The sequence below is a fragment of the Mobula birostris genome, chromosome 13 (genome assembly GCF_030028105.1).
Source record: "Mobula birostris isolate sMobBir1 chromosome 13, sMobBir1.hap1, whole genome shotgun sequence".
NCBI classification, from domain to species: Eukaryota; Metazoa; Chordata; class Chondrichthyes; order Myliobatiformes; family Myliobatidae; genus Mobula; species Mobula birostris.
In genome coordinates this window covers 47081181-47108900 of record NC_092382.1, presented here as the reverse complement: position 1 = coordinate 47108900, position 27720 = coordinate 47081181, and positions in this window count along the sequence as shown.

The window sequence follows — 27720 nt, the reverse complement described above, 5'->3', positions numbered from 1 at the left end:
TGGGCCAAAGGGCCTGTTTCTGTGTTGTACTTTTCTATGACTATGACAAGTCAACCACTCAGTGTTTGGGAACTCAGACGGAGACCAGACCAGCTGCATTTAGCAGGTTTCCCTCCCTCAAGTACGGCAGTGAAGCCAGTTGGCCCAATTTACAATCTGACAGTTTACTATTCATCCTGGATTAATGATCTCAGGTGAATTTGACCAACGGTCCTGATAAGATGCAAAATTAATTTTAGACTGAATACCTGTTCAACAGTCCAGATATGCAGCCACAACTCTTATTTCACACTGATAAATACAGCAGGTGTGAGAGGAAAAGGTGTCACTGAAGCTGCAGTTCCCAGTGCTCCCCACCTTAAGAGCTGAAACCAGATCTGTTGGAGACAATCAGAGATGAAAGTCTCCATTGCATTGCAGAACTCCTCTAACGTGCAGGAGGTTAATATCGATTACTGTTCCCTCCGAAACCAGCAGTTCAGTGACAATACACTCACCTCATTTTCTTCTCTACTGAAATGTCCCTCCTTTGTCAACATCCAGCCGAGTCTTTCAACCTTTTCCTCAATCGCTTGTTTGAGTCTGTCCCTGTAGAACTTTGTCAGCTGGTACAGTCGATATTCCTCCCCGTGTGCCAGGAGGTCAGAAATTGTAAACTCTGGCTCTGTGAATATAAAATGAGAACGTAGTCACAAACTCAAATATCCCTCATTTCCACGGCTGTCACACTACTCACCAGCTAATCATGTCTCGAAACTCAATATTCACCCGTCTTCAGCAGCAAACACGGATGTTGTACAAATTTCCAACAGGGACCTTAAGACCTACCCAACAAAGTTTTGGGCATTACATTACCAGAAGGACCACTTTACCGGAAAACAGACCCACTCCATCCCACCCAAATCAGTTATTTCGATTTAGGCTGGGCAATACCTGCTGAGGCTGTCAATGATGCTGGCTTCCCAGAGATGCTCTCTCCATCTTGGCGAATGCATATCCCTTAATTCATATCCCGGAAATGCTCTGTTATCTGGACAGCTGCATTTCCTCCAATACACATCCAGAAAATCCTCAGAGTAGGTAGTACATTTCCTGCAGTGGGTTAACCCGTGTCTCACTAAACCACTTGACCCACACCCACACATTCCCCCTCTTCTCTGACCAGTCCTCCAACAAGGCCTCACATTTTCCAACCTCATTGTCACATTCTGTGAACACATTATACTTATATTTCACTCACCTGCTCCCTGTTGGGCACTTGACAATTCCGTGTTCCATGAGGTTCTGAGCTGACAGACAGTCGCCTCACTTATGCCGGTTCCGGGGTCCTGCTCGGTGTCTCTGAGGTCACTGTCTCTGGAATGACAGACAGTCGCGTCACTTGTACCGGTTCCAGAGTCCGGATCGCTGTCTCTGACGTCACTGTCTCCGGACTGAATTTGCTTCACTTCCGCTGCGGCCATTGGGACATTAGGACATTGGGACATTGGGACATTGGGACATTGCTTTCAATCTGACCCTACTTTGGTACCTTGCTTCACATGTCCCGACCATCTTCCCTCAATGAGTTGCCTGGTAAAAACCCCTTGAGTACTTTCCGTACCCGATTTAATTTCCCACCTGAAGTAAAGGGTGAATAGCAGGTTTCGTGTGATTTATACTCGAACAAGGATTCACAATGAGTGTCTGCAATGGAGCCGAGACTCCGGCTGACCAGATTTGGAGTGGGACTGTGCTGGTGAATGTGAACCACTTTTCCTACTGGGTGACCCGCCCGATAAGCCGGTGTATGGACACATCCACTCGCAGAAAAAGAACTGGATAGACACAGTAACTCTGATCAGCGACTACATATTAGTTGAACACGCTTATAACCAGCGGTTATTAATGGAACGGCATCAGGTAATACCGGGAATTACCACTGGGATTATCTTCCACAAACATAAATCTCCCTGGATCACAAACCATCCAGTCACTTGTGTCACTCACAGACAAGCCACCGGATTACTCATGGTCCAATCCTCTAGATCACACGTTCTCCGTTGGTTTTGCCGCACACTGTCTTGTCCCGTGGGTTACAGACTGACCATTGCCTTGAAACCCACAATGCCTGGTCCCCAGGGTCCCATACCGTCTCCTGGATAATGATCGTCATCTAACAACTATACAATACATTGGCAAAGGGAGAGTCTTGCGTGTATTTCTAGTAGCTAAGCTTAGTGTCTAGCTTTTGCAGTTGCTAATCTATAGGATGGATGTGATTCAGTTGGAAAGAGTGTCGAGGAGATTGACAAGTACGTTACTGGCTGGGGCTGTTTGGTTTTTGTGTTATATGGTTCGGGTGAGACAGTTTGCCCTGGATCATGGGAGCTTGAAGGGTAACCTTACACACGTACATAAAATAATCGGGGGTGCAGAGAGGGTAGATAGTCATAGTCTTTTTCCCAGGTTAGGGGAGTCTGAGTCTCGAGGACAGAAATTTAAAATTGTGTAAAAAGTAAAATATGGACAGTTACCACAAGGTATCTAAAGGTTGTTTAAAATGAGAAAAAGTCAACATGATTTGAGAGGAACATGTATATTTCAAAAACAAAGGATAAGAACAAATGTAAAAATCATTGTATTTCAGTCAGAGGGATGTATCTATGGAACAGCTGTAGTGAGAATTTTAAAACATGCACCACATTTTAAAAGGTTTAAAAATTATTTAAAACAATTTACTGAACAAATATAAAAATACATGATTTAAAATGAATGAGAATGTAAATAACTGATACTTGGAAATGGATTTTGTGTTAAAAGATGTTTTTTTTTTGATGTGATGATTGACGACAAATATGTTTTTTGTATTAAGTAAGAGGGGTAGGCGTATTAAGCTGCAGCTTCAGCCTACGCCCTTTCAGTCAGTCTTAAAGAATATCTATGTTTTCTTCTTTTTTTTAATTATTTAATTTTGTATGATGAAATCATCGTTAATAAGTCATCGTTCAAAATGATGATTTTTTGGTATGTTTGTACTGACCAAAATAAAATTTCATTCATTCATTCATCCATCCATTCATTCAAATGGGAGCAAAGGGGCATTTTATCATGTGGCAGGTGATGGCTATAAATTACGTGCAGCCAGAGGAGGCAGTAACACAAATAAAATTGCAAGGTTGAGAAAATGTGGGCAGGAAAATGATAGAAGAAGCCTGCAAGGGAAATTTGGGAAAAGCTGCTGGGAAACCGGGTAAGCTCAGATACATTTAGAACAGCATGACTTAGTTGGGCCTGGAATCACAGAGTTGAGCACAATCACAATCCTACAGGAGACAGAGACAATTGGTCACTGGTTATACCGGGTCTCTCATGAGAGATGCTGGAAATTTAAATTCAGGTAGCAGATCATCTCAAGAGGGAAATATTGAGAACTCACGTTCAGCATTTGGCCACAGACCAGACATGGATTGGGGTATTAAAACAAAATCAGAATCAGGTTTATTATCACCGGCATGTGACGTGAAATTTGTTAACTTAGAAGCAGTTCAATGCAATACATAATCTAGCAGAGAAAAAAATAATAATGAATAACATATACAAAAAATGAACAAGTAAACCAATTACTTATATTGAATAGATCTTAAAAAAACGTGCAAACACAGAAAAACTGTATGTTAAAAAAAGTAAGGTAGTCTCTTAAGATTCAATGTCCATTTAGGAATCTGATGGCAGAGGGGAAGAATCTGCTCCTGAGTCGCTGAGTGTGTTCCTTCAGGCTTCTGTACCCGCTTTCTGATGGTAACAGTGAGAAAAGGGCATGCCCTGGCCGCTGGAGGTCCTTAATAATGGACGCTGCCTTTCTGAGACACCGTTTCCTAAAGATGTCTTGGGTACTTTGTAGGCTAGTACCCAAGATGGAGCTGACTAGATTTACAAATTTCTGCAGCTCCTTTCTGTCCTGTGCAGTAGCCCCTCCGTACCAGGCAGTGATACACCAATGCAGCCCACAAGCGTATTCCGATCCTCTGCCATTTCCAAGGCTGGCAATGTTCTCGGCTCGGTTACAGAAAACTTTGCGCATCGAGGGGCTAGTTGATAGCTGCCCTGCCAAAATCTGAAATGTTGTATTATCACACGATCTCTGAAATCCCGGAAATGCTCTTCTCACCTGCCTCTGAATTTTATAAATGAAAGCTGGAGAAGTCTTTCACCTCTAAACAGGCCCTGATGTGCAACAAACCCTGAACCTGGACTTTTACGTAACAAATAACACCCCTGTCACATTCCTGTTTGTGTTTCACTCTCAACCTGCTGATTCAAGGTCTCCGGCTCCTTTCACTCAGGTGAAGCTTTGCATGGTAAGCGGTGTCGTTTGACCATTACTGGTGTCAGGCTCCTGCGTTGGAACTGTTGGATTGATCAATTACATAAAGCCGCTTTACCAGTGGGATCAATGACACTTCTTGATGAAAGTTTTCTCTGCCCTGTTAGCGCTTGTGTAAGTTTATTCATCTGAACTATTGTGCACCAACAGGACAGAAGTTTAATTATAAAGATCCCAGTAAACATACCTGTAGCCATTCTGATTCTGACTGACGATTGTTGATTGTCGTCGTCTTGTTTACACTTTGGTCGCGGTGCAGAACAGCTCCACCTGCTGGTGATGTCCTGAATTACACACAACAAGCGGACAGTGAGTCAGAGAGAGTTGGATTACTTTGCAAATGTGACAGTATCGCCATCCCCTGTATCAGAGCAGCAGTTCTCTTCGGGACCAAACATTCCCGGTTAACATCAACTCCCACACCACGTCTGTACGTCAGTCTAGTGATATCCTACTGATAGAGTCACAGAGCAACAGAGCACAGATACAGACCCTTCAGCCCATCGAGATATTGCTGACCACAGTGCCCACAGAGATAGTCCCAATTTCCTGTGATGGGCCCATTTCCCACCTGTCCTTTTCATTCCATCTTCACATCTCAACCGCTTCTAGAATTCTACCGGTTTGTACAATTGTGCCTGCCTCATCCCTTCCTCTGGCAGTTCTCTCTACATAATCAACAGCTTCAGCATGAAACTGTTGCTGCTCGTGTTGGTTTTACAATATACCTACTACTCCTTTGCCCATTTAGATCCCTATAAACTACGATAATCTTCAACGTCAGTACCATCTACTAATTTTGTGTCATCCACGAACTTACTGGTCAAGCCTTGCACACTTGCATTCAAATCATTGCTCTCAAATAATGGATATCAAATGTCACAACTTGTAGCTTTGCGGTACACCACTAGTTACTCGCCTCCATTCTGAGGAGAAACCATCAACCACCACTCTTTCCTTGCTACCTTCAAGGCATTTTTTAAAAAATCTATCTAACTTTCTCTCTCTGTACCGCATGGGACCTTATCTTCCAGACCAAGTTGTCAGGAGGCATCTTGCCGAAGGCTTTACTGTAGTGCAATGTACAACATCCACTCCCCCACCCTCACTGACAACCATCTTCAAAAATCTTTAAAAAGGTACTGTTGAACACAACTTTCCATGCACAATGCCATAGTCACTCCTGATCAGTCTCTGTCGAACGAAATGTTGGTAGATATTCTGTGTGTGACTGGTCCATATTGTGGAAAATTATCTCCGGCCCCTCCACTTCCATTAACTCCACTTTCCATCAAAAAGCTAAAATGGCAATCCGTAGTAAGACTATGCTTCTTCAAATGTCTGTCCCCAAGTATCCGTTCCAAGGGTTGGCCTACCCCGATGTAACACTCACTGGTCTATAATCCCCAGGATTAAACCCACTGGGTTTATTAAATTACGGAACATTATTTGACAGCCTCCAATCATGTGTTACTATCCCTGTGGCCAGAGAGGATTTAATGATCATTGTCAATGCCCCATAACTTCCCCCCCTCACTTCCTGTAGTAACGTGGTGTATATTGGTAGATTGAACAACATCTCTTTCTTAACATTTCCATGCTGCCATATTATCGTCACAATCACTGGCCACCTCATTGGTAACTCTGAAGCAAAGCATTCATTAAACATCTCGCCAATCACGTCATCCTCCAGGCACGTTTCCTCCTTTGCTCCTGAGTAGTTGTACCCTCAATCTATTCACCCTCCTCTTCTTCACCCAAATGTAGAACGCTTTGGCCTTTCCTTCATCCTACTTCCCAAGGGCACCTCAAGGTCCCTTCGACCTCTATGTCACTTCTTAAGCTCTTTCCAGGCTACCTTATAATTCTCTAGAGCCTTGTTTGAATGTTGCTTCCTAAACCTAAATAATGCTTCTTTTTTTCCTCTTCCTTAAATGTTCTCATCTCTTGTGAACCACGGTTCGTTTATATAAACATTCTTTAACTGAGTGTGGAACAAATCTACCCCAAACTGCATACAAGTGTTCCTTAAACACCCTTTACAGTTCCATGGTGGATTTCACTTTGAAAATGTCTTTCCAATTTACAGTCCCAAGTTGCTCCGAATACCATTGTCACAATCCATCCTCTAATTAAATACTGCCTCGTATCGTCTGCCACAATACTTGTCCATGACCATGATAAAAGTTGAGGTGTTGTGGTCACTATCTCAAAAAGGTCACCCATCGTGACATCTGTTACCTGACCAGCAGCATACTAGATACAGTATGGCAAATCCTCATTCTATGTCAAGAATCCTTCCTGGACACACAACGCAGTCTGCCCCATTGACACATTTTGGAACAACAGGTGGGATCAACATCAGGAAAGCTGAGGTCAACAAAGATAACAACCTTGTTGCTTCTGCACCTTTCCCAAAACTGCCAAGTTATCTGCTGTCATTATCCCAGTGGCTTTGGGGAGGCCTATAGAATACTCCCAGAATGATAGCCCCTTCCTGTTTCTGACTTTCACCCACATTCATGTTCTCTGTTTATGTAGCTGTGGTACCATCCCTAATTAGTAAAGACAATTCTCCCCCTTTCAACACCCCCCCCCCCATATGTATTATGAAACAGCTAAAACCTGGAGCATCAAACACCAATCCTGCCCTTGTCACAGTCAGGTCTGTGTAGTGGTGATAACACGTACCATCCATGTACCAACCTTTTTTCTAAGTTACTCTTATTCTTAATAATTATTGTATTGAATTAAACACATTTCCTACTGACTACATTTCCCTATCCACAACCGACCCTTCCACAGTCTCTCTGAACATTGCATCTACCTTCATATCAACTCTTCTATCATCTGACCAAATACTCTGGTACCCATCCCGCAACGACTGATTTAAACCGACCCCGGCAGCTCCAGCAGTCCTGGCTACAAGAACATTTGTTCATCTCAAGTACAGATATAACTCATGCCTTTGGTACAGGGTCAAATGGGAACATAACTTCATTGTAAAACCTAATTCTGCTTAATCACAGATCTGTAGGTTCTGACAACTTTTTAGTAGAAAAGTACTTGATGATGACAGGGTATGTAAATGTAAATTATTGGTTGGCATTTGCTAGTTAAGACTGAATAAAATGTTGTGCTGGGACGTTTGGCTTCAAGAGGGTTTGCTTTTAGCGGAGGCATGCACGACCATATACTCGAGGGAAAGTATATCATTACAGCTTGCAATAGCCAGAGGAATCAATGACATGCTGCTGTAGTTCATGGTAATTCCACATTTCTCAATCACTACAGCAGGAAACAACTCTGGCGTCTTCTAAAGAGAGGAAATTCTCAACGCATTTTGAGATAATTATGACCTAACAATACCAGGCAAGGAAACATCAGAAGTGATGTTTGAAATGAGCAAACAATATGAGGTAATGTGCGTGGCTCCACACAGCTGATGCTGACAGCACATTAGTAGATCTGGAATGATGGCAACTGGGTCTCATAGAGGCATAAGTGATATTTCTATGCATATTCAGTCTCATTCCAGCTATTTCCTACCTTCCTTGGTACAGAAATGTAATGTCTAAAGGACTAGCGTTTCAGTAAATGAGACTCACCGAACATTCTCCTGAGTGAATCATTGGAAACTCTGAGTCAGAAGGGTTCTCTCCAGTTTGTGCTCTCAGTCCTCGGGCTGGTTCACTTGCTGCTGTTCCCTTATCTTCAGTTGTGGTTTTCTTCCAGTCGTGGGCTTTTCTTCCAATAAATCTCTCAGCCAAGATTTAACTTTAACCAGCGAGATAATGAAGCATGTTGCTAATACAAAGGAGAAAAAAAAACATTAAATCATTGAAATTTAAACAGTGAACGCATATATAATTATCCGAGTGAAGAAATCTGTAACTGACCCTCACACTTTACAAAACCTGACATGGGATACAAGGGAACACATACAAAATGCTGGAGGAACTCATCAGACCAGGCAGCATCTGTACGTCGACTCTACTCTGTTCCATAGACGCCGCCCGGCCTGCTAAGCTCCTCTAGCATGTTGTCTGTGTGTTGCTAGGATTTACAGCATCTGAAGATTTTCTTTTGTTTGTGAAGGGATACAAAGAAGTCATCGTTCAGTCATGGTTTCAGAGACAAGTCATAATACATAGGAGTAGAATTAGTTGATTCAGTCATTCTAGTCGGCTCCATAATCAATCATGGAGGATGTTTTTTTCCAACACCGTGTTCTTGCTTCCCTGCAAAAATACTCAACCTATTTAGCAATCCAGAACATGAATATACCCAATGATAGCCTCCACCACCTTTTGTGGCATCAAATTCCACAGATCACCCAACCTTTAGCTGGAGTAATTCCTCTCATCTCAGTTTTAAAGTGAAGCTTCTTTATTCTGAGGCTGCACTCTCAGATCCCGTCTAATAGAGACACCCTCTTCATTCCCACTGTATCCAGACTTGTTGTTATTCAGTTGGTGTAGATAATCACTCCCGCACTATCAACCCCCCCCCCCACACACACACACACCAAACCCCAACCACCATCCCTCTGAACTCCACTGGACACAGGCCCGGGGCCATCAAATGTTCCACATGCATAATGCTTACCATTCCTCAGCTTACTTTTGTGAACCTTGTTAGCAACAACTCTACTGTATACATTCCCGGGGAAAACGGGACAATTGGTACCAGGATAATGCACTGGGAAAAGCCCTGGTTTCTTTACTCTTCTATCAACTCTCACAAAACGAGCGCTGGTGCACAAATTGAGAGGATATTGACATTGTGTAGGTAGAAGTCATCAGTTTCTGGGGGGGGGGGGATGGCTGATTTACTTTTTCAGCTGGTTTGGCACACCATTGTGGCCAAAGGGCCTGTTCCTGTGATGTAATGTTCTATATTCTGTTCTATCTTCAGCATCTTGAGTTTGTCTTTGACTCCCACTGGCAGATAGACAGGTGACAGTGAGGGAGAATTTCCAAATGTGAATTGATTTCTGAAACCCCGGTCTATTTCCACTGGTGCTAACACAAAACAACATATTTCATCACAGCCTACTCCTGGGAGGGATGGAATTGGAACTCATTCCCTGTTTTGTTTCCAAAGGAACTTCAGAACCAAACATCTGAGCCCAGATCAGAAATACTCGCTCAACATCTCATAAACCCGGAAAACTTGATCCCCTGATTCATTTTATCTGGGTCAAAAAAATGTGTGGTATCCCAGGATCCAACCTCAGAGGGTCACAGGCCACACCGAGGGCCTCGCACATCTTTTCCACATCTCACACTGGGTGTTCCCACATCTCACCACTGAGTGATTCACGCTACCAATATCTAGCCACCGGAGACGTCTGCTTCATTGCGGAACATCCAGCCGCATCTGTAAAAGCACTAACGTAGGGTAAAGCCCAAACACTGCCAGTTCCATATTCCTGGAGCCCCCATCCCAAGATTGTATCTCAAGCACCGACTCTCCCAGGGCTGGACGGGGATCAGACGGGAAATAAAGGCCTTTGGTCACAAAGAATGTGCTAATACATTTCAACTTGTCTCCACAGTTAAACTGAGCACATTTGTTCATTATTTTATTGTTGAGTGCTATGTAGCCCACGTCAGTTAGCCGGCACTTCCCCCGTCATGTCACAGGAACAATCTGCTTTAAATATAAAATTGAAAATATAGCACTGGAAACTGAGTACAGGAGATTGTTTTGCTCTTTCGAGTCACAAAACACAGACTGACTGCAAGATGTTTATAATTGCTTAAATGCAATCCCTGCAATCATTAGTTCTTTCTTCATTCCAACAGACATCATCCATCCCGCACAGTGAATGCTCAAAGCATCCTCGTATCAACACTAGCTGCTAAAGTCACTGTCTCTCCGCTGAGAGGCAGTAACCAGAGAGCGTTAAAAATGTTCAACTTTCGTTGCAGCTCTGGTGAGCTGTTGCCCTGGCGTCAGAGGACGTGGTTCGCAAAGATAACCAAAAAGGAAATAACACACTCAATGTGACATGGAATGAGTTTCATTATGGCAAAGATGAACTGAGCATGCAGCCATTTTGTAACGGTGAAACTAAAATCTCAGCGGTTCTATTTACCCTGTCGAGGAGCATTCAGCCAATCTCCTGGTAGTTCCGGCTCTGCAGAAGTCTCAGCAGTGCAGAGGCTGGTCTAAAATAAATACACGTTGTTGCATACTACCTATCTGCAACAAATGCCGATTATGTGTGGAAGTTTCAATGTAGATTCATAGAGCCCTTACAGCCCAGGCATAGAACTGTTAACCCATCCAGTCCGTGCCATGTTCGGTGTGGTCCCATCCCCCTGCACCCAGACCACAGCCCTCGATATCTCCCTCATCCATGTACCTACCCAAACATCTCTCTCATACTACAGCTGAACCTTCATCTCTCACTTCTGCTGGGAGCTGGTTCCACATTCGCACCACCCTCCGAGTGAAGTCGCTCCCCCTCAGATTTCCCTCAAATGTGTCACTTTTTGCGCTAAAGCCATGATCTTACCCAGCCTGGGGGGAAAATGCCTAGCTGCATTCACCCTGTTTATACCATCATAGATTTCTATCTCTCTAGCAGGGGTTCCCAACCAGGGGTCTATGGACCCTTCCTTTAATTGTGGGGGCAAATGGCATAGAAAAGTTGGAACCCTGCTAGGATACCCCCTCATTCCCCTGTGTTCCAGGTAGTTGAGTTCTAACCCGTTCAACCTATCACTATAATTATTTCCTAAAATACCAACAATGTCTGTGTAATTTTCCCTGCACTCTCACCTTTATCTATATCATTCCTCCAAGTAACCGACCAGAACTGCACACAAGTCTGCATATTTTGGAATCACGGTGAATTTTACAACTTTAGCATTAAAGTTGTTTCAGACACCACTCTCTGACAGTGGTGTCTGAAAAGAGGATGCTAATCCAAGTTGCATGCCATCTTGGTCAATGTCTGCCATCCACTACATAATGTACTGGGTGGGCACAGGAGTACATTCAGCCAGAGACTCATTCCACCGAGATGCAACCGAAGACACGATTTTCACTCTACCTCCGTACATGCAAAACAAAATAAAGATTCTCCATTTTAATCGAGTGGAAACATTAGACAGCCTGGGTTGCTCCTTTGGAAATTCTGGAGGGAGTGCACACAATTCCGAGATACTCAGAAAATGAACAAGACTTCATTCTCGCATTAATAGGGCCAGTTATCGGGAAACACTGTCAGCATTTCGGCAAGCCGTAGTCATGGAAAGAAGATGGAAATAAACTTCCCATTCCCCCGAGAGGACGTGAGAGATTTGGATCTCACTGTCCTGTCTGAACGGGGAAAGATACAACTACTCATACACGTGGATCAGTGCCCCGAGGGTGCGATTACTCTGTTTAAACCTCGTGTCTGCAAGAACACAACGGGTCGAACGGCCGCTTCCAGTGTGCTGGAAATATGTTAAACAATTATCGACCCCAGGCATCGATCCAGGTGAAGTTTGGATCCGATTACGGGCAGGGTGATGGAGGTAAAATTCTCCAGGTAGTTCTGAACGGATGGGTTCAGTCTCGGCATCACCACATCATCCTGTTCCTGGGACCAGGACACCAGGGGCTGAGCGGCAGCTCATCTCGGGCGGTTAGGTCTGAAGGTCCCATAACCCGGACCGACCACGACAGGTTGTGTGCAGGAAGTGGTACGAGGCCGCCAGTTCGAGGAAGTTAACTGGACTCTCTGCCCAATATCATGTCTCCCCTCTCGGGATCGGCCTCAATACTGACCCATGACAACTTGATCAGTTTGTCCCGCAGGCAGTGATCGGATCATCGGCTCCCAGCTGAGGATCCGCTTCAACAGAGAAAGGAAAAAAAAAAACACCACCCATCTGGGGTCTGTGAAAGCGGCGGCGGGGCCTCAGAAGCGAAAAGCTCATATGCTGCAGATCTGCCTTTGAAATAGGAGCAAGAAAGTGGATCACGTGACTGGTGGAGGATCTCCCAACTGAGCCAGTTCTTCCGCCCCTCGCTTCCCACACGCTGCCTGACCTACCTGCCGCATTTTTCACATTATTTCATATTTACACCAACTACATTTCTAATTTTCCCACGGTACCTTCACCGTCCCCATCGCTCTCCGCACCCCACCCTGACTCAGAGTTATGGGTTCGATTTCCATCCCGGTCTGACACACAATTCAGACCTGAACAAGTGTTGTGCAGATTTCATTCAAATAGCTTATATGTTTATAAACACTAATTTCTATTCACATTCCTCCGGGGCCTCACTGGACAGCAACACTGAAACAACAAGTGAGAAACAGCAGGAGGTGGCCATTCAGCCCCTCAAACCATCAATAAGATGACGGCTGCTCTTTCATCTCAGCCACATGCTCCTGCCCGATTCTAATTTCCTCGATCCCTTCGGCCTCAACACATCTGCCGACCTCTGTTTTATGTGAAGACATCACTGACCGTATTCGTCCTCCAAGTCTGGTGAATCTCTGCAACAAATACTCTCTATCCTCTTTGATAATTCCCCATGGAACTAATTTCCATCTTCTGCAGCCCCGTGTTGCCCCAACCACTCACCTCCCATCCCTGTCACTATTTCCACCTTCCCACCTCCCCCCTCACCTGGATCCACCTCTCACTTCCCAGCTCTTTCTCCATCCCCACCCCTCACCTCTTTTCTCTGACTATTTCCCGTCCACTCTCAGTCCAGAGGGAGGGTCTCGGCCCGAAATGTTGACGGTCCATTTCCCTCCACAGATGCTGTCCGACCCATTGAGAACCTCCGGCAGTTTGTTCTTCGGTCTACATAACCCACCTTAATATGGGGATCAGATTTTTTACACCATATTCCAGATATAATCTCAACACAGCCTAAATAATTGTTACGGTAATTACCATACTTAAACACGAGAAAGCTTGCAAACCCTGGGAATCCAATGCAACACACACAAAATGCTTGAGGAACTCAGCACAACAGGCAGTATCTATGGAAAAGAGTAAACAGTCGACATTTTGGGATACGAACCCTTTTCATTACTGAGGAGGAGGGGAAGTGATCTGAATAAAATGGTCGGGGAGGAGAAAGAGGCGAGCTGGAAGGTGATAGGTGAAGTCAGGTGATGGCAGGCCAAGGGCTGGAGAATAAAGATTAGGAGAGTTGTCAATGAGAGGAGGGCCCCAGGGGCTGGTGAGCAGAAAGTTCAGAGTGACGAATAGAGACGTGCGTGGGGGGATATTGTTTTACTGGAAGGAGAATTCAATATTCATACAATCAGGTTGGATGGTACCCAGATGGAATATAAGGTGTTGTTCTTCCACCCTGAGGGCGGTCTCATTCTGGCACAAGAGGAGGCCATTGATTGAGACGTCGGAATGGGAATTAGAATTAAAATGTTGGCCACTGCGATGTGGCAAATGATGTGGAGATGTTCCACAAAACGGTCTCCCAATTTATGCCGGGTCTCACTAATGTAAATGAGGCTGCATCAGGAACACAGGACACAATAGATGAGCCCAGCCGATTCGCAGGTGAAGTGTTGCCTCATCTGGAAGATCTGTTCCGGGCTCTGAATGGAGGTGAGGGAGGAGGTGTACGGATAGGTGTAGTACTCAGGCCGCTTACAAGGATAAGTGGCTGGAGGGAGCTTAGTGAGGAGGGATGAATGAACAAGGGAATTGTTGAGATAGTGATCCCTGTTGAAAGAAGAAGGCGGTGTGCGAGCGAGGAAGGCACAGATATGTCTAGTTGTAATATCTCTTTGGAGAACACTGTGCCAGTTCCGTAATCCTAGAGTACCATCCCAGGATTATAGCCAAACACCAACACTCCCAGGACTCTTTCCTGTTGGTAACATTCAGCAGTGTCTGCTCTAATCGCAGTTCTAAAATTAACACTCCCCTCCATCCCATAACAGAACTGGAACCTGATGATGCTTTAACTGGGCGGGGATCCCGGGCCGTAGGTCAGCAGCGGATGGGAATATATTTTAACTTGTCTCCAGCAGGTATGTTTGTAAATTGAACACATATGTTTATTCTCTTATTGCGGAGCGGGTACTGGATCAATGCAATTCGCCGCCACATCTCCCATAGTGAAACAATAAGAAAATGCTTTTAATATAAAATTCAAAGTAAATCACTGGAAACTCAGTACAGGTTGTTGTCTTTTTGATGCACAAATATTGGCTGACTGCAAGATGTTTGTGGCATCCTGAAGAGATTTGCATAAATGCAATCCCTACATTCATTCGTTATCTCTTTATTCCAATATAAAAATAATATATTCCATACAGTAAATGCTCAAGGCATCCTAGCATTCACACCGGCTCCTGACATCACTGTCTCTCCGCTGAGGGGCAGTGAGGAGCAGTGACCAGAGAGTGATACAAAAAAATGTTCAATACTCCTCGCAGCTCTGGTGGGCTGTTACCCTGGTGATGGAGGAAGTGGCTCAGCAGAACTAACTGAAAATACGAAATAAGGAACTCGACCTCACATGCCCCGAGCTTCATTATGACAAAGGGGAATGCTGAGCTGTCAGCCATTTTGTAATGTGGAAGCTAAAATTCCAGTGGCTGTTTTAACCCTGCCTCAAGGTGCATCCAATAAATCTGTCGGTATTTCCATCTGCACAGAACTTCCAGCAGTACAGAAGCTGGCCCAAAATCAAAACACGTTGTTGGTTGCAGCCTACATGCTCCAAATGGCAACTGTGGGATATTTACAAAAGATATCACACAATACATTGTGGTGATAACCATAAAGTTTATTTCTTTGTTCAATTAAGTGGTTAAAATTCCATCATATTTTTGTGGCTGCCAATAGCTTATACCAATAATCAACCCCAGGCAGTGATGCAGGTTCATTTCAGATCCTGCTACTGGACAGAATGATGAACGAGAAGGTCCCCGAATACAATTGAATAGATTAAGATTGTACCTTCAGTTACTAGACTTCCCTACTGTTGAATACATCTTGTCCCTATCCGCTCTATCTAGAACTCAGGATTTCATTGAGGTTCCTGTTCCGAGAGTCACCGCCCCTCCATTGAGAACAGTCCCAGAAACACCAAGTGCTCCTCATACATAAAACGTTTCATTCCAGAATCACTCCCGTGAACTTTGGAAACAACAACTGTAATGAGCACATGTCCACAGATTCAGATAATTTGGTGGCAGAATAATTTATTGAGCCAAATGTATTGTTTCTTACTGCTCAATTAACTGTCAAAAAAAGACCAGCGTGCTATCTAGTCGAGGAACCGAAAGGGATGGGGTAGATCTTCAATGATTTTTGCTTGTCCGTATTTACTTGAGAGGCACAAACAGAGACTACAGAAATCGGGAAAAGTTAGTCTTGTTATAGATTGTATGCAGATTACAGAACAGGTGGTTGCTCAATTAGAATGGATAAATCCCCACGGCCTGACAAGGTGTTCCCTCGGACCCTATGGGAGGCCAGTGCGGAAACTGCTCGAACACTGGCAGAGACATATAAAATACGCAGATCTACAGTATATGATATGCCAGAGGATGGGAGGATAATTGGTTTTGCTCACTCGAGTTGGAAGGGCTCGAAAAATAAGAAGGCATACTATAGGGACGTTTTCCTGACATCAGTCTTGGGTATGTCCTTGGAAAGTATTTTTAAGAAATGGAATTTGTAGTATTTCGAAATACCGTGGTCGATGAGGGATAGTCAGACTGGTAGGTCATGTTTAATCAAATTATTCTGCATGGGAGGCTGGTCCAAAAGGGAAAGGTGCGTAGAATTCAGGATGAAGCAAGTGGAAAAGCCAGAGAGTGCTTGCAAATGGTTGCCTCTCTGAATATAGCCATGAGACTCGCGAGGTGCTTCAGGGAAAGCGACTGGGTGCTTGGTACTGATGCTAATGATTGAGATAACAGATGAAAATGTGGCAAACTAGAGCAGCAAATATGTGGATTATACCGTGATGGGATGTAGTAGGGAGTGAGAAAGGTGCATTGTTCTCTGTGTCAGCTGGGAATTTAGGTTACAAACTGGCAGAGGGAATTTAATGCAAACAACAGGGAGCTGTTGCAATTTGGCAAGATAAACCGGGGTATAACTTGTACAGGTAATGCCAATGGTCTGCGGTATGTGACAAAATGAACTTAAATGGGGATGCAGATCCACAATTCCTTGAAAATGATCTCGCAGTTACCTGTGTTAACAAGCTACAAATGCAAGACACACTCAAGAGATAAGGAACAGAAAATAAACGAAAGGGGAAATAACAGAGCTGGTGGTGATGCAGGCTGGGCAGAGGTTGAACAAGATGGTTGATATGTATCACTAACTTGACGGGATACAAGCTGGACAGAGTTTGAACAAAATTAGCATGGGATAAGCTGATGGAACCACGTGGGAGAAAGGATCAATGACAGTCACAGATGGTCCTCCAGCGATGCACAGATACTAAATTAGTATTGAATGAATCGATTCTCAATTGTTCAAGTTAGAACAAAGTCTAGGAACTTTGATATGTTTCTCTGTCCCACACTAAATTTCATCAACCTACCATAGAGAGTATCCCAAAAGGGTACTTCACGCGTTCGTACGGCTACTGTTTTGCTCGTGACAGCAAAGAACTGCAGACAGCTGTGGAGAGCTGACGATATCACGGAAACCTATCTGCCAACCGTGGACTGTGCCTGCACTTCCTGGGTGATCAGGACAGCAGGCACAGCATAACCTCACAATCCTGGAGAGTTTGGCATCCCACTTCGGGTAGAAGATAAAAAATGGAAAACACTACAACCAGGCATAAGGACGGCTTCCATTCGCTGTTATAAGCAAATTGAACGACCCCCAGCTAGATTAGGTGGACTGTAACCTCACAATATAACTTGTTATGACCCTGCACTATATGTCTACCTGCCCTGTAACTTCTCTATAACAATAATGCTTTATTACTCTCTGTTATTGTTTTATCTTATATCACCTCAATGTACTGTTCTGTTCTTTTGATCGGTATGGGCTGTATGCTAAACAAGATTTTCATTGCCCCTCGGTACATGAGAATAATAAGCAGAATGACCATTTTAATTGTGTGGAGATAATTGACAATCTGGCCAAAAATAATTTTTATAAAGGTGCAAAGAGACTCGTGAGTGTTTGTGCGGTTCCCTACATATTAATATACAGGCTGAGCCGGTGGTGAAGAAAGCAAATGTTTTCAACAGGACTGTAATATAAAAGAAATGATGTACTTTTGAGAATTTATGAAGTCATGATGATGTAACACATAGAAACATAGAAAACATGCAGCACAATACAGGCCCTTTGGCCCACAAAGCTGTGCCAAACATGTACCTTGGAACTACCTAGGTTTTACCAAAAGCCCTCCATTTTCCTAAGCTCCATGTAGCCATCCACGAGTCTCTTAAAGGACCCTATCGTTTCCTCCTCCACCAACGCACCCGGAAGCTCATTCCACGCACTCACCACTCTCTGCGTAAAAAATAAAATACTCCTGACATCTCCTCTGTACCTACTTCCAAGCACCTTAAAAATATGCCCTTTCGTGCTCGCCATTTCAGCCCTGGGGAAAAGCCTCTGACTATCCACACGATCAATGCCTTTCATTATCTTGTACAACTCTATCAAATCAACTCCCATCCTCCGTCGCTCCAAGGATAAAAGGACGAGTTCACTCAACCTATTCTCAGAAAGCATGTGCCCCAATCCAGGCAACATCCTTGTAAATCTCCTCTGCACTCTTTCTATGGTTTCCATGTCATCCCCATAGTGAGGCGACTAGAAGTGACAACAGTAGTTCAAGTGGGGTCTGATCAGGGTCCTATATAGCTGCAGCATTACCTCTCGGCTCTTAAGCTCAATCCCAAGATTGATGAAAGCCAATGTAGATTATACCTTCTTAACCACAGAGTCAACCTGCGTAGGAGCTTTGAGTGACCTATGGAATCGGACCCCAAGATCCTTCTGATCCTCCACACTGCCAAGACTCTTACCAATATATTCTGCCATTGTATTTGACCTACCTAAATGAACCATTTCACCCTTTGAGTTGAACTCCATCTTCCGCTTCTCAGCCCAGTTTTGCATCCTATCAATGTCCTGTTGTAACCTCTGACAGCCCTACACACTATTCACAACTCCCCCGACCTTTGTGGTCATCCGAAAATTTACTAACCCATCCCTCCACTTCCTCATCCAGGTCATTTATAAAAATCACAAGCTGTAGGGATCCCAGAAGAGATCCCTGATGCACATCACTGTTCACCGGCCTCCATGTAGAATATGACCTGTCTACAATCGCTCTTTGCCTTCTGTGGGCAAGCCAGTTCTGGATCCACCAAACAATGACCCCTTGGATCCCATGTCTCCTTACTTTCTCAATAAGCCTTGTATGGTGTACATTATCAGATGTCTTGCTAAAATCCATATACAATACATCTGCAGCTCTACCTTAATCAATATGTTTAGTCACATTCTCAAAAAATTCAATCAGGCTTCTAAGGCACGATCTGCCTTTGACAAAGCCATGCTGACTATTCCTATTCATATTATGCCTCTCCAACCGTTCATAAATCCTGCCTCTCAAGATCTTCTCCATCAACTTACCAACCACAGAAGTAAGACTCACTAGCCTATAATTTCCTGGGCCATCCCTACTCTCGTTCTTGAAAAAGGGAAAATATCCGCAACCTCCAATCCTCTGGAACCTCTCCCGTCCTCACTGATGATGCAAAGATCATTGCCAGAGGCTCAGCAATCTCCTCCCTCTCTTTCTACAGTAGCCTGGGGTACATCCCGTCCGGTCCCGGAGACTTTTCCAACTTGATGCTTTCCAAAAGCTCCAACACATCCGCTTTCTTAATATCTACATTCTCAAGCTTTTCAGTCCATTGTAATTCATACCTACAATCTCCAAGATCTTTTTTTCCGTAGTGAATACTGAAGCAAAGTATTCATTAACTATCTCTGCTAACTCCTTCAGTTCCATACACACTTTTGTACTGTCACACTTGATCGGTCCTATTCAACCACATCTTATCATCTTGCTCTTCACATACTTGTAGAATGCCTCTGGGTTTGCCTTAATCCTGTCCGCCAAGGCCTTCTCACAGCCCTTCTAGCTCTCCTAATTTCATTCGTCAGCTCATACATGCTAGCCTTATAACCTTCTAGATTCATATCATTACCAAGTTTTTTGAACCTTTCCTAAGATCTTCTTTTCTTCTTGACTTGATTTACAACAGCCTTTGTACACCACGGATCTTGTCCCCTACCATCCTTTCCATGTCTCATTGGAACGTACCTATTCAGAACCCCATGCAAATATTCCCTGAATATTTGCCACATTTCTTCCCTGCTTTTCGCTGAGAATATCTGTTTCCTATTTATGTTTCCAAGTTCCTGCCTGATAGTCTCGTTTTTCTCCTTACTCCAATTAAAAGTTTCACTAACTTGTCCGTTCCTATCCCTCTCCAATGCTATGGTAAAGGAGATAGAATTGTGATCACTATCTCCAAAATGCTCTCCCACTGAGAAACCTGACACCAGATCAGGTTCATTTCGCTATACCAGATCAAATACAGCCTCTCCTTGTGTAGGCTTATCTACATATCGTGTCAAGAAACCCTCCTGAACACACCGAACAAATTCTATCCCATCTAAACTCCTCATTCAAGGGAGATGCCAATCAATATTTGGGAAATTAATATCTCCTACCACAACAAGCCTGTTATTATTACTGCTTTCCAGAATCTTTCTTCCTATCTGTTCCTCGATTTCCCCGTTACTATTGGGTGGTCTATAAAAATACCCAGTAGAGTTATTGACCCCTTCCTATTCCTAGCGTCCACCCACAGAGACTCCGTAGACAACCCCTCCCTGACTTTCTCCTTTTCTGCAGCCGTGACACTATCTTTGATCAACAGTGCCACGCCCCCACCTCTTTTGCTCCCGTTTTATCCTTTCTGAAACATCTAAAGCCTGGCACTTGAAGTAGCTATTCCTTCCCCTGCACCATACAAGTCTCTGTAATGGCCACAACATCACAGCTCCAAGTGCTGATCCACTCTCTAAGCTCATCCGATTTATTCATGATATTCCTCTCATTAAAATAGACGCATCTCAAACCATAGGACTGAGCGCGACCCTTCTTTATCACCTGCCTATCCCCTCTTTCTCACTGTCTCCAAGCTTTTTCTATTGTGAACCAACTGTCCTTTCCTCCGTCACTTAGAGTATTGTGCGCAGGTTTGGGCTCCTAACATGAGAAAGGATGCGTGAAGAGTGGAGAGGGTTAAAAGGAGGTTCAGGAAAATGATTCCAGATTTGATTCCAAAGCGCGAGTTCCCGTGATATACTATTCTATGTTTTATTCTATCTCCCTTCGTCCATACGATATAGGAGCAGAATTAGTCCATTTGGCCCATCGAGTCTGCTCCGCACTTTCTTCATTGCTGATCCAATTTTCCTGACATTCCCGATCTCCTGCCTTCTCAGCACATCGTTTCATGCCCTGACCAATAAAGAAAGTAAGAACGTCTGTCTTAAATACACACATAGATTTGGCCTCCACAGCAACCTGTGGTAAAAAAAAAACTTCCACAGATTCAGCATGCCTTCGCAAAATAAACTCCTGCTCACCCCGTTCTAAAAAGGTGTCCCTCTCTTCTGATGTAGCGTTATCTGCTTGTAGACTATCCCACCAGAGGAACCATCATCTCCGCAACCACTCTATCAAGTCTTTTCACCATTCAATAGATTTCAGTAAGGTCACTCCTCACTCCTCGTTCTTCTGAATTCCAGTGAATACAGGCGCAGATAAGCTCTCTTTCTATGACAAGCCATTCATCGTGGAATAATTTCCGTGAACAATCTTTGAACCCTATGGAGTTTCAGCACATTGCTTTTGAAATTAAGAGGCGTAAACCTGTTCTCAATACTCCAAGTGCGGCCTCACCAGTGCTTTATAAATTTTCAACATTACATCCTTGCTTTTATATTCCAGTCCTCTTGAGATGGATGCTAACATCGCATTCACCTTTCTCACCTCAGACTCAACCTACAAATTAATCCTTAGGGAATCCTGAGGTCTGTTTGCACCTCAGTTTTCTTTTGTATTTCGAAAGTAACTAACCCCTTCATTCCGTCTACCAAAGTGCATGAATATACATTTCTCAACACTGTATTCCACTTCTTTGTCCAGTTTCTTAATCGGTCCGTGTCCGTCTGTGGTCTTTCTAATTCCTCAAAACCACATTCCCCTCCACCTATCTTCATGCTGGAAGAAAGTGTTAAGAAGATCCAACATGTCAATACTTGAAAAATACAGGCAGACTGCTCACTGGGAAGCTTAAAAAGCTGAAATATTTTGGCCACATCATGAGAAGACAGGATTCCTTGGAGAAGACTCTCATGTTAGGGAGAATAGAAGGTAAAAGAAGGAGAGGATGACAGAGGCTATGATGGATAGATAATATTACTTAGAAAATGCCTACGCCTTTGGGGTATCTTAGAGATGCAGTTTCCAGCAAGGAGGCTTAGTGTGCGGTAACGCTGTTGTATTTGGCTGTATTCATGGGTTTTTACGTATGTTTTGAATGACTATTAAACTTGAACAGAAGTCGGACAATGATTGTATCATAAACAAAATACAGAATAAATACATATGTTTTCAGTGAATACCAGACTTGTAAATGTTGCATTCTGTCCTTCAGATAAATTGCTAATTCAGAGAGGAAGCAACCATACTCCAAGCATCTGTCCCCACAACACCCACTGGGACAGCCTGCTGGCCCAAGATGGGTTTGTTTATTCCATTGTTTAAACCCAGACACCTCAAACAAAAGGCGGCCACTGGGTCCCTCAAGCCCATTGTGTCATATAGAAAGTTGGTGAGTTGCTCTCAAAATCACCCCCCCCCCCCCCACACACACACCAACTGCACTTGCAGGGCAACTCATCACCGGTGTCCGCTACAACTATACTGAAACCTTCTTTATCCTCGCCACTTCAGAGGAGATACAGCCCCTGATCTCCCAGTTCAATCCGTCGCGGTTACAGTTCCGCCAAGTCCTTGTCGAAGAAGAGCGGCATTAAAAAAACGAGCTTATTGGATCTTTCACGGGACTCAGGGCAGTATACATGTGGCAGTGTCCACGTGTGGGCGGGGGGACTCCTTAATGACGAAACCCATATCCCCAATGGTTGGTATGCTAAATTGGCATTTGCTGTCACCAATGAGAGCTGGTGCGTGCGGTAAATGGGGAGACCGTAGAGTCAGCAACAGGGAAAGGGGAACGCGAACCTCGGTCTCATACCGTGCTGGCCAGCTCACCGAACGTAGCCGCTGGGGTACAACTCAAATCTCCATGTATTTACTTAATCAATGTAGTGTTTACTTTCAGTTCCACAATGTAATTAATATGCAAAAGTTATATTGGCTAATCAAACTGTCAGAACTTTTCTAATCAACACACCAAATGCATAAGTGGGCCACTCGGCTCACCGAAAAAGCTGCTGATGTAATTTAAACTTCCGTTACGCATTCCCCCATGTTCACCTCGATGACAATACAACCCTACTCTTTATAAAGGAACTGGGTTTTGAATGGAATCAAAGGCTTTACTTTCACTGGTCATTGAGTTGAAAGAGTTCCTGACTCCCGCGATTAACACCGACAAAAAAAAGGAGTGTGAGAGGGGGAGCGAGGGAGCGGGGGGGGGGGGGGGCGGGGACTGTTGCTGTTTTTCACTACATGATGCCCTGTCCACAGACAATCCTTCCACAGTCTCTCTGAACATTGCATCTACCTGAATATCAACTGGTTCATCATCTGAACGAACACTCTGGGGTTCCCATCCCGCAACGACTGGATTTAAACCGACTCCTGCAGCTCCAGCAGTCCTGGCTGCAAGGACGTTCGTTCATCTCAAGTACAGGTATAACCCGTGCCTTTGGTACAGGGTCAAATGGGAACATTGCAAAATCTATAATACTCAGTTGGACACGAGGCGACTAAACCAACAACAAAAGGCAACACGGATCTTGACACGGAGTAGCACATGAAGGGAAAACGGCTGGCAATCGCTTAGCTGGACACAAAGGGGCAGAATTCCTTACTCGGAGTTGCGGCAAACGGCTGACAATACTCAGCTGGACACGAGACGACAAAACCATACAACGACAGACAATTATTATCTTAACTCGAAACAGCGGCAAACGGTCAGCAATACTCAGCCGGACATGAAAACGACAGAATTCGCATCTTGACTCGGAGTAGCGGCAAACGGCCGGCATTCTCAGCTGGACACGACAACGACAAAATTCTCAAAGCAACCCCAGACACCGATGCAACTTAGAGTCTACGATTCTTGGCGGCCCGGAACATGCATTGCCGCACTGGCTACGGTAACGGTCCAGCCGGAGTAGATGTGAGCCGGAGATTTTATGCTGCCCGTTCGCATGAGAAACAGGTGCCTTAGTCAAGGAGCCCGTAAAACACAAGGAAAGAGAAAATAACAGACAATGAGGAATCAACGTACCGGACCGTGGCACAAACATCCGAATCTGGAATAACTGTCATCTAACTGACCTTGACTGTGGAATGACCACTTGTGCCAGAGAGGGGGGCATGAGCATTACTGCAACTTTCCATCTCCTGGGACCTTCACGCACAAAAGACTCGGTTTACAGAGAATGGTACGAAACAAAACGAAAGAAAATCCAGTGAGCAGCAATCTGAGGGTGAATGCGCCTTGTTAATCAAAGAGATTAAGCAGATTGGCCAGACTGATTAAATCCGAGAGGAAGGCGACAATTACTTAAATAACCATGCGCTCCAAAAGTGGGGTGCAGAAGAGCGTTACTGAACGCCGAACATTGGATTTGGACAGGGTACAATGATGAGTTTTCTCTAGAAAATTTGATCCGCTCCAGAGAGGAATCACAACTCTTATCCTGGTCAGGTTCGGTTGGTGTCATCGCTTTGATTTATTGATCACCTTGGGACCAGTTTATTGTCTGATTATAATCTTCCAGCGACAGTTCAGGGCAAAGATCGCTGTGGGTTTATTGCACAGAGACAGCAGAAGGAAGGGCGCTGTGAAATCTGGTGAAACACTATACATGGAGTTTTTTTTTGTAGACTGGGCATTTCCTTTCTCCGGATTTAACTGTGCCCCAGCTGCCTGGAGCTAACTTCAAGGTCAGCCTGTTCATAAACACCCATTTTTAACAGAACTCCGCAGTTGAACCATTACAGTAATGCACCGATTGAGGAGGAACTGTACCGAGATAACCATCTCCCAGAGATAACAACCGGTCAAAGTTGACAGCAAGATAAGGACGCCCTTCTCCTGCAGCCTATTGCTCACTTACAGACCGCTGCAATCATATGAAATTAAGACGATCTCCCGCTGGTGAATTTGCCTGACATCGCATTCACTTTACACATACATCAACCTTTTTTCATGAGTGACTGATGGAAAAACTCTGGGTGTTAAATTCACTGGGTCCATTTGTCGGAAGTTGCTGCTGGCATATTAAATTAGTAGCAGGACTTTCGGCCTCTCAGTCCTGTTCCGTCAGTGTCTATGATTCTGGGGTCACGACTGAACTGTGATCTGAGCGGCCCAAGCCTGCCACAGCCTGCAACACGTCACTCTCTTGCCTGTCAAGAATCTGTCTTCTGTGGAATTAAACACATCGAAAAGACACCGCTTTGGAAACTTTGAGGAAGAAAATCCCAAAGATACGCTATCCCACCTATTTTCACCTGTTGCAGCTCCCCCTGAGGCAGCAAACATGTTCTCCACGTTCCTGTCAAGATGTTCCGTTATGTTGTATATTATCAGCTCATAACTCATTTATCAAAACAAGCGGATAAAACTCCTCTCATTCATGTAAATAAAAGTGAATACCATCAACTCCTCATCTTTATCTAATACCCACGCATAAAGTCAAATTCCCACATTCCTCCAGTAACAAGGCAAAATATGGATATAATTCTATTTCGACAAAGTCCGCAAAAAACAAGCTGAGGTTCATAGGCAATTCCTCACTAGGGAATTCAAGTAAACCATCTATCAGAAAATCCGGAATGGAGCCCTTAAACCGCTGGACGTAACGAAACATCTATCAGACAGCTCCTGCAGCCAAGCATGTGCCAAACACATTGCTTTGCTTTCCATTGGATTACACTGGTGAGGCCGGGAGTGGTGTTCCATTGTCATCTTATGGTCTTATGGTCTTATGGTCCCAGCAATAAAGCCTTTCTGCTTTCTTAGAAGTTTGCAAAGATTCGGCACGTTATCTAACCAAGTTCTGTTATGTTCGCGGTGGATTGTTCAGCAACAATTTGTACCGCTCAAACAACAGGCTCCAGAACCAGAGTAGATAACTTCACTCAATCCAATACTGAGTTGATTCTACAACCTGTGAATTCACTTTCAATAATTTATAACACGTGCTCAATATGTGTTATTTACTTCGTTATTATTTTTATTATTGCTATTTATTTCTGTGTTTGCACAATTTGTTGTCGCTTGCAAGTCGTCTGTTTGCCTGCTGCGTGTAGTTCTTCATTGATTCGATTGCGTTGCTTTATATTTTCTGTGAATGCCCTCAATAAGATGAAACTCGGGGAGGTGTATGCTGTCATCTCTGTACTTTGATAATACATGCATTTTGAGCGTTTATCTTTGAACAGTAATGTGGATTCTATTCAGATTTCCGGTTCAGTTTTACGATGATCTTTACCTTTATGATTCAGGAAACACGTTCGGGATCTGCTGCCCACAAGATCAGCTTGACTGTCAACACTTTAAACAGAAATTTTGAACAAAACACCCGCAATAAATATTGACAAGATTTCAATCGGGTAGACGTCATCAAAATCTGGCGACGTAAAGGCATCCTGTCTGCATTCAATAGCCCAAGAAGGGCTGCCAATCGTTTACTGAGTCTGAAATAAATCCAAGTGGGGGATGTTTTTTCAAGGAAAATCAGAAACAGTGTGGTCGGTGCAAGGACTCTTTTCAATCTGCAAGACCTCGTTTTAAATTTCTGACAACATACATCGACACACATTTGCATGCCATATCCACTGCCAGAGACTCAACTGAGAGCGAATTACAAAAGATACTGGCAATTGAAAACTCATGCATCTCAAGGGGACAATACTGTTACAGTATATGAAAGATACCGCACACAAGCTTTACAAAGCCTTTATACCATCTATGATGTGATGAAATGCTTTATTGCGATCCGGTGGACAAAATACAATGGCCCTTCCCCACTTATTCACTTCGTTACTGCTCTGAAACCTCTGTCAAATTTGCGCAAAAGTACATCACTGCAAAAAAAGAAAACTCACGCTGATGCTGATAATCCCTAATAGGTCTCCTAATTTTTGCATGCAAACCCAGACTGTCCAAAACGCCCTTTATAATAATTTATCTACTAATGACCCTGTCCTTCATTTCCGTGTTCCTCCTTCGTGAAACTTTTCAAGAAATGAACAATATGGGAGAGTCTGTACTCTTTTATTAAAGTGAGGCCACAACTGTGGGGAAAGGCAGATCACAATCACAATATATTTCCCATCTCATCTCATGCCTCCATCGCACCGTCGGCCTCGGAAATTCCAGGCGGCCTTTTTCCTCCTTTGGTTTAGTACTCCGGTGTTCCACGATTTGCCAAGAATGCCTCAGCACAGCAAATAGTATTTGCAGAATTTTAACATGATTTTCCCCACCATTCTGAGTTAATTGCAAACTGAACACTTAGCTCTTTTTCCCCAGATTGTATGCCGAGTCTATCTCCAGACAAACTATTGGAGCGGATGATGTTTGGCCTGTACGTTCAATCGGCCCTAAACATAGGGATCCTGACAGCTCATGTTCCTCATCGTAGCTACCCACTGCTGCGGACTCCGGTTGGACTCTGATTATTTTCTGTTTGGACACCAAGATCCGACTGTCCTGCGCGCTCGGCAGCGTGATATGTTATTTTGATCAATAGCAGATGCTGAGAAAAGATCAGGCAGAATCTGAAGACAGATATAGAGTCATGGAGAAGTACAGTACAGAAACAGAACATTCGGCCCATTATTGCCTGCTAAAAACACTTAAAATGTCAATTCCCATCGATATGCTTTAGCCTTCTATATCCCGACTATCCTTGTACCAATCCAAACTTCTGTTAAACGTTGAAACCAAGCAGTGTGCCTGCACTACTTGCGCTGGCAATTTATTCCCCACTCTCAAGACCCTTGGGATGAGAAAGTAAACCCTCATGATCCCCTCAAATGTCTTACCTTTTTCCCTTAATCCATGACCT